Below are 12,067 nucleotides of genomic sequence, written 5' to 3' on the forward strand. Positions count from 1 at the left end.
GGAAGACTGGGGGGAATGCCGTGTGGATGGAAGTTTGTGTCTTCCCAAAGATTCCAGAACTTTCCATCACAGAAATGTGAGGAAAATGTGTTTGGTTAGACACATTTTGAGGTTTGCAAGGGTGGGTAACAAATCCTGGTGAGAGCCACACAAGTCACCCCATCCTGGATTCCCTGCATGTCTAGTTTTTAAAAATATACACATTTGCTAGATTTCCCTAGGTGCCGGCTGAGCTAGGGCCCAAAATCCACAGCTAGGCACATTCCCAAAAAACAGGCAGTTTTCAGTAGAAATATTTGATGTGTTGACATTTTGTTTTGGTCAGTTTCCTGTCACGGACAGTAGGCTTACCCACACAACTGGGTTGCCATTTTTATCGGGAGAATTGAGGGAATACTGTGTGGAAGGAAGTTTGTTTCACCACTCAGATTCCAAAACTTCCCATCACAGAAATGTGAGGGAAGAGTGATTCTTTTACACAAATTTCGAGGTTTGCAAGGGATTCTATGTAACAGAACCTGGTGAGAGCCACACAAGTCACCAAATCCTGAATTCACCTAGGTGCCTAGTTTTAAATGATGTACTGGTTTGCAAGGTTTCCCCAGGTGCTGGCAGGGTTAGGGCACAAAATCCGCAATTAGGCACAATGAATAAAAGGGGTCAGTTTTCAGTAGAAATTGGGTTGTTTTTTGGGCCATTTCCTATCATAGGCACTAGGCTTTCCCACACAAATGAGGTACCATTTTTTATTGGGAGACTTTCCTGAATACTGGATGGAAGGAAGTGTGTTGCACCCCTCAGATGCCAAAACTTTCCCTCACAGAAATGTGAGGAAAATGTGTATTTTTAGACACATTTGGAGATTTTCAAGCAATTCTGGGTAACAGAACCCAGTGAGAACCACACAAGTTACCAATCACGGATTCCCCTGGGTATCTAGTATCAAAAAATGTACGGGTTTGCTTGGTTTCCCTAGGTGCTGGGTGAGCTAGGGCCCAAAATCCACAACTAGGCACATCATAAAAAAGGGTGAGTTTTCATGAGATAAAAGAGATGTGCCTATGTTCCGTTTTTGGCCTTTTCTTGCCTTGGACACTTGACCTACCCACACAAGTGAGGCAGCATTTTTATTAGGAGACTTGGGGGAAGGATGGATGGAAGGAATTTTGTGGCTCACCTCAGATTTTTTTATCAAAAGACTTAGGGAAAACAGAATAGTAGAACAAGTGTTATTACCAATTATCTTTCCAAGCATTTGCACCTTCCAAATGTAAGAAAGAAGTCATTTTGAGAAATGCCCTCTAATTCACATGCTAGTATGGGTACCCACAAATTCAGAGATTTTCAAATATTCACTCGATCTAGACTCCATATCTTGTGCCATTTCAGAAATACATAGGTTTCCTTGATACTTATTTTAATTCTTTATATTTTACCAAAAGAATTGCTGAATACCAGTAACACAATGAAAAACCACTGCAATGTGCAGCTCAGTTATTGGCCCTAGGTATCTTGGGTTCTTGGTGAACCTGCAAGACCTATATATTCCCACAAGTAGAAAGGTCAAGTGGACGTAACCGTATATTGCTTTAAAAAATCCGCCATAACTAGAATCGGTTACACATGAAAACATAGACACAAGTGTCTGTTTTTCTAACTCAATTTGAATATTTTTTATTTCAGTTGTTGCTTTTTATAGGAAAATCTTGAAGGATCTACACAAATGACCCCCTGCTGAATTCAGTATTTCCTCTAGTTTTCAGAAATATATGGCTTCTGGGATCCACTATCGGTTTAACACCTGCCAAACATTAGAAGAAGGTTGAAAGTACAAAAAAATTCAAAAAAAGATTTATCTCCTAGTAAAATGCCAAAACTGTGTTGAAAAATGTGTTTTTCTGATTCAGGTCTTCCTGTTTTTCAAAGCTGGGAATATGGTGATTTTAGGACTATAACTCCTTTGTTGTTATCATTTACAGGGAAAACCAAACACTTTCTTCTGCAGTTTTGTTTTACAATTTGTACCCCAAACCCCCCAAATGTTAGCTGTATTTTGGCTATTTTCTCAGTCCCCTCCAAGTGACTCCACAAACCCTGGGTAACTTTATAATCCCCAGGATGTTGAAAAAAAAGGACGCAGATTTGGCATGGATACCTTATGTGGACAAATCGTTATGGGCCCCAAACCCAAACTACCCCTCATAGCCAAGAAAAAGCTGAGAAGGGTGGGGGGTAGCAGCAAAGGGTATTATTAGTGACTGGACTAATTGTTGGCATTGCTAAATGCAGTTGTGTAGCTTGAGCAGCCCTTGCTAGGTTTGTTGTTATTGTTCGTATAATGAATTGTTTCATACATCTCTTTAATCTAACTAGACCTGCGTAAAGTGTGCACAGCTCTGCTATTGTTAGTGATGCTATTGGTTGCTATGGTGTTTATCCTGCTAAAACTGTCCATCTTGCCCCGTCATTGCCTATGATACCCAGTCTGACGTTTGCTAGTGGATGTAGTAGGGTGCCTTAAAACTAATTTGTGTGCTTCTGAATTGAAGGTTAAATTCCTAAAATCTCCATAAACTCTGTAAATGATAGGAATTACTACTTGGGTGTATGTTTGAAAAGTTCAGGTGTTGGTGTCTGCTGATGGAAATGTTACCCGCTAATAAAATACCTCTGTTTTATACAATTTGTGGGCCTTTACTCTGAAGGTTACACATCCCTTCCAGCAATAGAGAGCCCTGTCACTACATGTCTGCAGTTTAGTGGTACAACCACTGATATTGGTTTATAATTTTAATGGATGTAATTTAGAGAAGGTAAAGTATAGTGCGGTGCCGGTGATGAGGAGATGATGGTGCACCAGAATGAAGTTAATGAGCTTCCAATAAATTTCGAAAATATGTCCTTTATTGTTTTTTTGTTTTAAAATTGGGACATCAGCCAACGTGTTTCGTTTCATTCTGATTGGAACTTCGTCAGGGCTGAAAGAAGTGCTAAGTACACTTGAATACATAAAACAAACATTAAAATACCAGACACCATATATAATACATATATATATAAAAACATTAGACAAATAACTATATGCACAACAATCCAAAAAATCTAAAAATTCTAACATATATATATATACACACATATCTATGTAGACAATCATAATATATCTCACACAACAAAGAAGGGACCATCATTATATATATATATATATATATATATATATATATATATATATATATATATATATATATATATATATATATATATATATATATATATATATATATATGTATATTTATATATATATATATATATATATATATATATATATATATATATATATATATATATATATATATATATATATATATATATATATATATATATATGCACCATCCTTTTCCTTGTGAACTGTTTCAGTGGAGTGAAAGTGTGGCGTTCTCTGCATGTGGTGGCACAGACATTTTACTAACTTATTTACTCTGAAACTGAGGTGCTGAACCGTGGTGAGCCGCATTTTGATCTTTTCCAAATTATGGGGGTCATTAGGATTGCGGTTTTCCCGCATCCTCTGGGCTGGCGGAAGCCACCGCCGGCCCGGAGGATGCGGAAACACCGTAGCGGACCCACCAAAGACCCACCGCCGCATTGTGGTTTTTAATGTGTAAATATATATTTATATATTTTATAAATTAAACCACTTGTACTTTTAACATGGTATGTTTATAACTTTGCATACAAATGTTAGCACATGAGGAAGAAGTATTTTTTCCATGTTGTTGAACAACTTTGTAAAAATTGCGCGCGCACTGGCACTTTAAATGTATGGCATTGGCTCTCAGCAACTGGCCATGTGATCAAGCTGTGTAAGGCGAAACGCGTAATGGCGGCGGCAGGCTTGCTGGAAATAAAACACCTCGATTAAAGCACCAAGAACTGGGTCTGTTCCTTCGTCATTGTGGAGTGTTGGGCTGAGGCGGCTGCTTTGGCTAGTGACGAATTTTCGTGCATTTGTGATACCGTAGAGGCTTCCACGGTACGAACAGAACCCCTCCTTGTTTGTTTGGGCTAAGCGGCAGGAAGCATTCCCTCGGCTGGTCACCCGGAAGAGGATTTACGAACTCCGGGAGGAGTAAGCCGCATTGCCCCCGGGCGGCTTTGACTACTGGACTGTTTGGAGCTGACACCTGAAGGAAGGGAGCGCCGGCTGGCGCTTGCGGCGGTGAACCAGCGAGAACAGTCTTCTTAAGGACGGCCCGGTAAGGAGTGTGCATGTGTTACAGTGCTTGTTCACTTGATTAGCACCGAGCATCGAATCGAGGTGGAGCAATTGAAGCTCCCAGCCTAAAGTGCCAGAATGTCCGCAAATAAGTTGCGTGAGCGGGAGGAGGCGGCGGAGACGATGTTCTTAGATTCCCCGGCTGGGGGGTCTGGCCAAGTCCCACAGGCAGCGCATGCAGTCACAGGGAATCCCACCATTCGGGACTTGTTCAAAAAACTGGAGAAGTTAATGAGATCAGAACAATCGAAATGGTGGGAACACAGGTCTCTTTCACGGTATTTGCAAGTTAACAGAGTACCGAGGGGGCTTAGAATAACATTAGCCCCCAGTTATGAGAATCCTGACCCGTTAATGTTTAAGGAATGGGCTGAATCCAATCTGGAGTCATCTGCAAAATTGTTGAAAATTCTGGTGAAGTATGCCTCAAGTGACCGTGAAAAGTTGCAGATTGAGATTGATAAATTGGAAGAGGAAATAACTGGATTGGGTGCAAACGATCAGACCAAGAAATTGCGTGAGGAGATGATGGTCCGTTTAAACAAGGAAGAGGAAATCATCAAAAAAAGGAAGGCCTATAAGTTTGAAAGAGATCGTTTAGACTATGCAAATGGCCAAATTTTTACTTTTGCCAGACGGTACGATGGGGTGAAAGCCAGAGTCAAGGGGGCGCAGAGTAGAGTGCCTGCCACGCGTGACAACTCCATTTCAAGTTCGGAATTAAGTTCCAACATTGAGAGTGAACCGGAAGGCGAGAGCAGAACGGACCAGGCGTTGGGGTTTACCAAGCTTACCATGGCGGAGGAAGTAGATTGCCTATGCCTGGATCGCAGGGACACGCTGCGATCGAGAACAAAGCAAGCACCAGGCGCAACTACCGGCAGAACCAACGCCGCAAAAAGTGCAGGAGCCGCAAAGGTAAAAGCAAAGGGACCCCCGAAGGGAAGATGGAACCGATCCCAGAAACGCAATCAGGCGCAATCGGAAACACCATCTCAGTGATCAATCTCACGCAAGCGAAATTGACCAAGCAGGAGGAAACAGTTCTTGCTTTGGGTTTGTCATATTGTCCACCCAACAATTTTAATTATGCAGATGCGCAAATGGATACTTACAGGTTTATCCGTAAGCTTAAATTGAGCAAATTCCATTGTCTCCAATCCAAGAAACAAAATCCTGTTGAAACTAACAGCCCTACTTTGTTGACCGTAGGAGACCAGGAGGATGTGAACGCGATATGGTCTCTTCAAAATGAATCTTCTGGCAATGAAGGGGGCAATTGTAACATGGAGCGAGTAAATGCAGCAGCAGGTTTAACATCCTTCAAACCTAAATCAACATTTCAGCCCACCATGCTCCATGACAACATAGACGTTTACCATGATCTAGTGACCAAAGAGTTAAAACAATTATATGTTGCCACTAACAGTAAGCGCAAGGTCATTAACAAACGCAATTGGAGCTATATGCACTTGGTGGAAAAAATAACTGCGGACAATAACATTCTGGTGCGCCAAGCAGATAAGGGAGGTAACGTTGTCTTGTGGCCTCGGGACCTATACTTGCAGGAGGCGGAAAAACAGCTTAATGACTCTGCATGTTATAGAAAGAGTAATTGGCCCACATTGAAGGCAACATGGGGAGATCAAGCAGCCAAACTCCAAGCGTGGAGAAGTGGAGGCATTATCACGGAGGATGAGTTCCGCTTCATGAGAAAAGAACATCCAGTGGTTCCTTCGTTTTACTTAATCCCCAAAGTCCACAAGAACTGTACCACACCCCCTGGGCGCCCGATAATTTCCGCAATAGACAGCTCCTTAGAAAATGTATCAAAATACATAGACTTCTTTCTTCAGGATTGGGTGAAGGGATTGGACTCATATGTGCAGGATTCAACGGATTTCATTCGTAATACAGAGCATTTGGTTTGGGGCCCAGACCTTGTTCTTATGACTTTGGATGTATCTTCGTTATACACCTCAATTTCCCATCGAGATGGACTCAAGGCAATAGAACATTTCCTCAACAAACGTCCCATATATTATGGGGTGCACAATAGGATGCTGTTATCCATGGTCCAAATGTGTTTGGAGCAGAATTTCTTTCTGTTCAATAATCAGATTTACCATCAAATCAGAGGTGTTGCCATGGGGGCCTGTTTCTCCCCTAGCTACGCATGTTTGCACATGGGGCTATGGGAGGAACAGGTCCTGGCGGGGGATCTGCGAGCAACCATGGAACAGCATGTGGTCACCTATTTACGCTATATTGATGACCTATTTTTTGCTTGGAGAGGGACGGAGGAGGCAGCAAGGCAATTTGTTGAAAGGCTGAATGTAAATAGTTTGAACCTTCATTTTACATCTTGCATCAATGCTAGAAGGGTCTATTTCCTGGATATGGAAATCTATATCACTGAAAACTGCATGCAAACTAGACTTTATAGAAAGCAGACGGCAGGTAACACCATCCTGCATGCGGCCAGTCACCACCCTGGTCACTTGATACGCAGCATTCCATATGGTGAAATGTTGCGTATCAAGCGCATTTGCAGCAGTGATGAGGAGTGCATCTTAGCTCAGGAAGCTTGCAAAAATAGATTCCTAGCAAGGGGATATTCTAGATCTTTGGTTGAGTCCGCACAGAGAAGGACCCAACAGATATCCCGTGAATCTGCCCTGATTCCTAGAAATAGGGAGGCAGAAACATCCCCGGTGGGGGGTGTTAGCAGTCCACGCATGATCGTCACATACAGCCGTCAGCACTCAGCCATAAGAAAGATATTTTGTGATAACTGGAACCTCATATTGGGGGATCCGGTTATTGGTAACAAGATATCAAAAAAAACACTCCTGACCTTTAGGAAATCCAAATCTATGGCTAACGCCTTGGTCCAAAATGCCCTGGAACCACAGATGTCATCAACGTGGAAGGCCTTGGGAGGGGGATTCAAGAAATGCATACAATGTAAGGCATGTAAACATGGGGTCAACAAATCAAGCTATGTTGTCCCATTCTCCTGTACACCTAGGAGCATTACTAAACGCCTTTCATGTAAGACAGACTATGCGGTCTATGTACTGGAGTGCACATGTGGACTCAGGTATGTGGGGAGCACCCGCCTGCCGGTCCACAAACGTGTGCTTCAGCACATTAGAGCTATCTCTAACAGAGACCAAGCCTATCCTGTTGCTAGGCATTTCGAACAACAGCATAGTTCCAACCCCGTGCATCTTTCGTATTTTGTCATCGATGCAGTATGGCCCATGAAAAGAGGAGGTGACCGTGAGGCAAAACTACGTCTCCTTGAGACGAGATACATCCTAGAATTAGACAGCAAGCAGCCACAGGGATTAAATGCGACAGAGGATTTATACACTTGTTTATAGTTTGATTGGAGCATTTGCATATTTAAATTCCTTCGCCACATTTTTTTCAGGATGAATTCTTTAATTATCATGTATTGTATGTGCTGCCAAATGGGTACTTGGTTTTTAAGTAGTAACAATGTTGTTGTTGTATTTGACCATTTGACGCCTCCTCACAATCTGTGTTAAGAGCTTCGTTTAAGTAGGAGGAGGATAAGCCTATGGTGTAATACCATGGGTTGAACGCAACATGTTCCCTTGTTCATAAATTGATTTCTTTTCTTTCAAGTTTTATTTTGAGCACTTAGCACAAGCACTTTAAGAAATCATGTTTACTTAACACTCATTTTTTGCCGATGTCAAGATGAAATGTGTAATATTGTAGTGCAATTTTACAGGGTTCTGTGCCCACTGGGGCTTTATTTCTTCTGCTCAGTGCCTTGTACATTTGGGGAGAGAGTAATTATGTGAGCAACATTACCTTGTGAATCCAAGAGATAATTCTCATTGGTTCGCGTTCACTTTGAAAATAACACGTATTTATACAGTTATTTAATTCTGTGGTTTTTAATATGTAAATATATATTTATATATTTTATAAATTAAACCACTTGTACTTTTAACATGGTATGTTTATAACTTTGCATACAAATGTTAGCACATGAGGAAGTATTTTTTCCATGTTGTTGAACACCTTTGTAAAAATTGCGCGCGCACTGGAACTTTAAATGTATGGCATTGGCTCTCAGCAACTGGCCATGTGATCATGCTGTGTAAGGCAATACGCGTAATGGCGGCGGCAGGCTTGCTGGAAATAAAACACCTCGATTAAAGCACCAAGAACTGGGTCTGTTCCTTCGTCATTGTGGAGTGTTGGGCTGAGGCGGCTGCTTTGGCTAGTGACGAATTTTCGTGCATATATATATATATATATATATATATATATATATATATATATATATATATATATGCACCATCCTTTTCCTTGTGAACTGTTTCAGTGGAGTGAAAGTGTGGCGTTCTCTGCATGTGGTGGCACAGATATTTTACTAACTTATTTACTCTGAAACTGAGGTGCTGAACCGTGGTGAGCCGCATTTTGATCTTTTCCAAATTATGGGGGTCATTAGGATTGCGGTTTTTCCGCATCCTCTGGGCTGGCGGAAGCCACCGCCGGCCCGGAGGATGCGGAAACACCGTAGCAGACCCACCAAAGACCCACCGCCGCATTAGGATGGCTGGTGGGTCCTGGTTTCAGTCCGCAGCTTTTCCGCCGCGGCTGGCTTACAACCACGGTGGAAAAGCTCTAATATGGTGACGGTGTCTGTCAGACACCGTCTCCCATATTAGGATGGCCTGTTTCAGATGCTTTTCCGCGGCGGGTTTTCCGCCGTGGAAAAGCATGTGTAACTTCACTGCGGGGGCCCGTTGCGGGCCCCCTAGGTGAAGGGGGGTGGGGGGTGCACATGGGGGGTACCTGTGGTACCCCCCTGCATTTGTATGCGGAAAGCAGCAGGCACCGCGCGGTGCCTGCCTCTTTCTGCATACAAATGCAACACCTGCATTTTTAACATTGCCGCGGGTGCAGCTTGAAGCCGCACCCGCCGCAATGTTAAAAATAGAGGATGTTACTGCCAGGGTGGCGGTCACATCCTAATTGCACAGGAGGGAACTCCGCATGCCATGCGGAGGTTCCCTCCTGCTTTGGGGTCGCAGACGGACGCAAGTCCGTCCGCGATCCTAATGAGGCCCATAGTGCGGTGATACTTTGAAAGGTTCAATATATATATATATATATTCACTGAAAAAACCATAGGTTTCAGGCCCTATATAGTTAGGAATTAGCATAAAAAAACCTTTAAAATTCACTCAAAAAACTATAAGTTTTAGGGGTGTTATAGTTAGCTGGACATTTCACTCATACAAAACCATTGAAATTGCTCCTATATAGTTAGTTGTACTAACTATATTTCGCGCACCTGCAATCCACTGCTGATGATGTCACATATTACATCATTCATGACATGGTCAGTGACATCACTGATGACATCCCAAATGTGTGCAAGTGGTGCTGTGCCAAACTTTGGGAAAGTCATGAGATAATAGTTTTATTTCAAACATGATTCATGATATCCCAGCAGAAAACTTTTTCACATGGTAAAATCACCTTAGAACACACCACATTTCCTAAAATGAGTATGATACCATCAACAAATGATTTATAATGTAACTATTAACAACAATGCTTTTTAATGAGGTGCTATCATGTATATTGGTCCCAAGATGGCTGCCAACTTTTCTTGGATGAAATGCTGACCGCCAATCAGATCTCACGATGAGATGTGTGGTTAGGCTTCGCCCAGATATATATATATATGTGTTTTTGAAGTTAATTTTCATAAAAACCACTGGAGCAATTTTCACCAAATGTAGAAAAGGCACTTCTGCGTACCAGTCCCTACAATTTTGAAAAGTTTGGTGTAATTCCATTCAGCGGTTCGAGCTGTAGCCTTGTCTATGCGTCCTATGGAAATGAACATGGGGAAAACACGTTTTGGGACCCCCTTTTTCTCTCAAATTTGACAGTCCTACTTGATAAAATCTAATTAAACATATATCACAAAAGGAACATTGTCATTTCAATTTTTAAGGAGCGTACATGTAAAACAGAAAGCCAGGAGAGAGAAAAGAAAATTGCAGCATGATAAATATCATCTTTGGTTTCAACTTCAACCTAGTTAAATCTAAGCTAAGGTTCAAAACCAGATAACAAAGACGTACCCTAATAATGGCACTAGAAGAATCACAAGATAGCAGACATCTTATCGTAAACCGTGAATAGGATGTGTAAGTACCACAGACTTTCAAGCAAATATAAATAGACGTAATCCCGGGTCCTAACATAAGGAAAATATACGACATCAGTATGTGTCATTCATTTATAGCATGCAATGTTATACTTTGTCATTCGACCTAAAATTCAGTTGTAATAGATATAGGTGGTGTCAACCAATACGTTTTATCAAGTGAAACTAATCACATCAAAATCTTACCTCCGTATTCACCAGGAGGTTAGATCACAAGACAGAAATCGCTCTTAATATTCCAAGGTCAAGAAGCCAAAATAACAGGCAACAATCCTGGTAAGGAAAAAGCGACCAATCCGATCTGACCACACCACTCCTTTAATCAACAGGTATCAACAGATAACATATCTGCCATGTATAAATCATGGTAAATAGAGACCACAACACCCCCTTACCTCCGCAATCAACTCCATAGTCACCAGGAGGCTTCATCCCGACTGCTTAGTTCACACAACACAGGATAAATAAAGGGCCAGGGTAGTGGCCAGCAATTCTGGTGAGGAATGGATAGTAATAGGTGAGTCCCCCGTTTCTCTCATAACAGAGCGGTGCTAAGATATGGTGAGACTCCCTATTCGTCGGTATAAAATTAGAGACACTATTAGCCTCGGGCCAAAAAACAGACCCCTTCAAAGGATAGAGTCAAGGAGTGTGGGTACAACGTGAGACCATTCAACATAGAAAATAAAAGAAGAAGGAAACCTAGTGTGATGCTAAAGGGTGGGGGACGTGATGAGGATACACATACACCCCACAAACGTACATTAAATATTTTGAATTTGAAACCAAAGATGATATTTTACCATGCTGTAATTTCCATTTCTCTCTCCTGACTTTCTGTTTTACATCTACGCTCCTTAAAAATTGAAATGACAATGTTCCTTTTGTGATATATGTTTAATTAGATTTTATCAAGTAGGACTGTCAAATTTGTGTTATTGATGACCATATTATTTTTGTGTATATACATAAATATGTATAGAATTATTGTCCCTTCTTTGTTGTGTGAGATATATTATGATTGTCTTTGTAGATACGTGTGTATATATATATGTTAGAATTTTTTGATTTTTTGGATCGTTGTGCCGTTCTTTATATGCCATATATTTGTGTCTAATGTTTTTATATTTATGTATTATATATGGTGTTTGTTATTTTAATTTTGTTTTATGTATTCAAGTGTACTTAGCACTTTTTCATTTTGTGCAATTCTTTCAGCCCTGATGAAGTTCCAATCCGAAAGAAACGCGTTTGCTGATGTCCCAATTTTAAAATGAAAAACCTATAAAGGACATTGTTTTGGAATACATTGGAAGCTCATTGACTTCATTCTGGTGCACCATCCTTTTCCTTGTGAACTGTTGTATCTGACTCTCAGTGGAGTGAAAGTGTGGCATTCTCTGCATGTGGTGGCACAGACAATTTACTAACTTATTTACTCTGAAACTGAGGTGCTGAACCGTGGTGAGCAGCATTTTGATCTTTTCCAAATATAGTGCGGTGATACTTTGAAAGGTTCAAGCTTGAACAACATACAGACAGAATTAGGTGTTCCCTAT

This window comes from Lissotriton vulgaris, chromosome 5 (assembly GCF_964263255.1).
Source record: "Lissotriton vulgaris chromosome 5, aLisVul1.2, whole genome shotgun sequence".
Classification (NCBI taxonomy): domain Eukaryota; kingdom Metazoa; phylum Chordata; class Amphibia; order Caudata; family Salamandridae; genus Lissotriton; species Lissotriton vulgaris.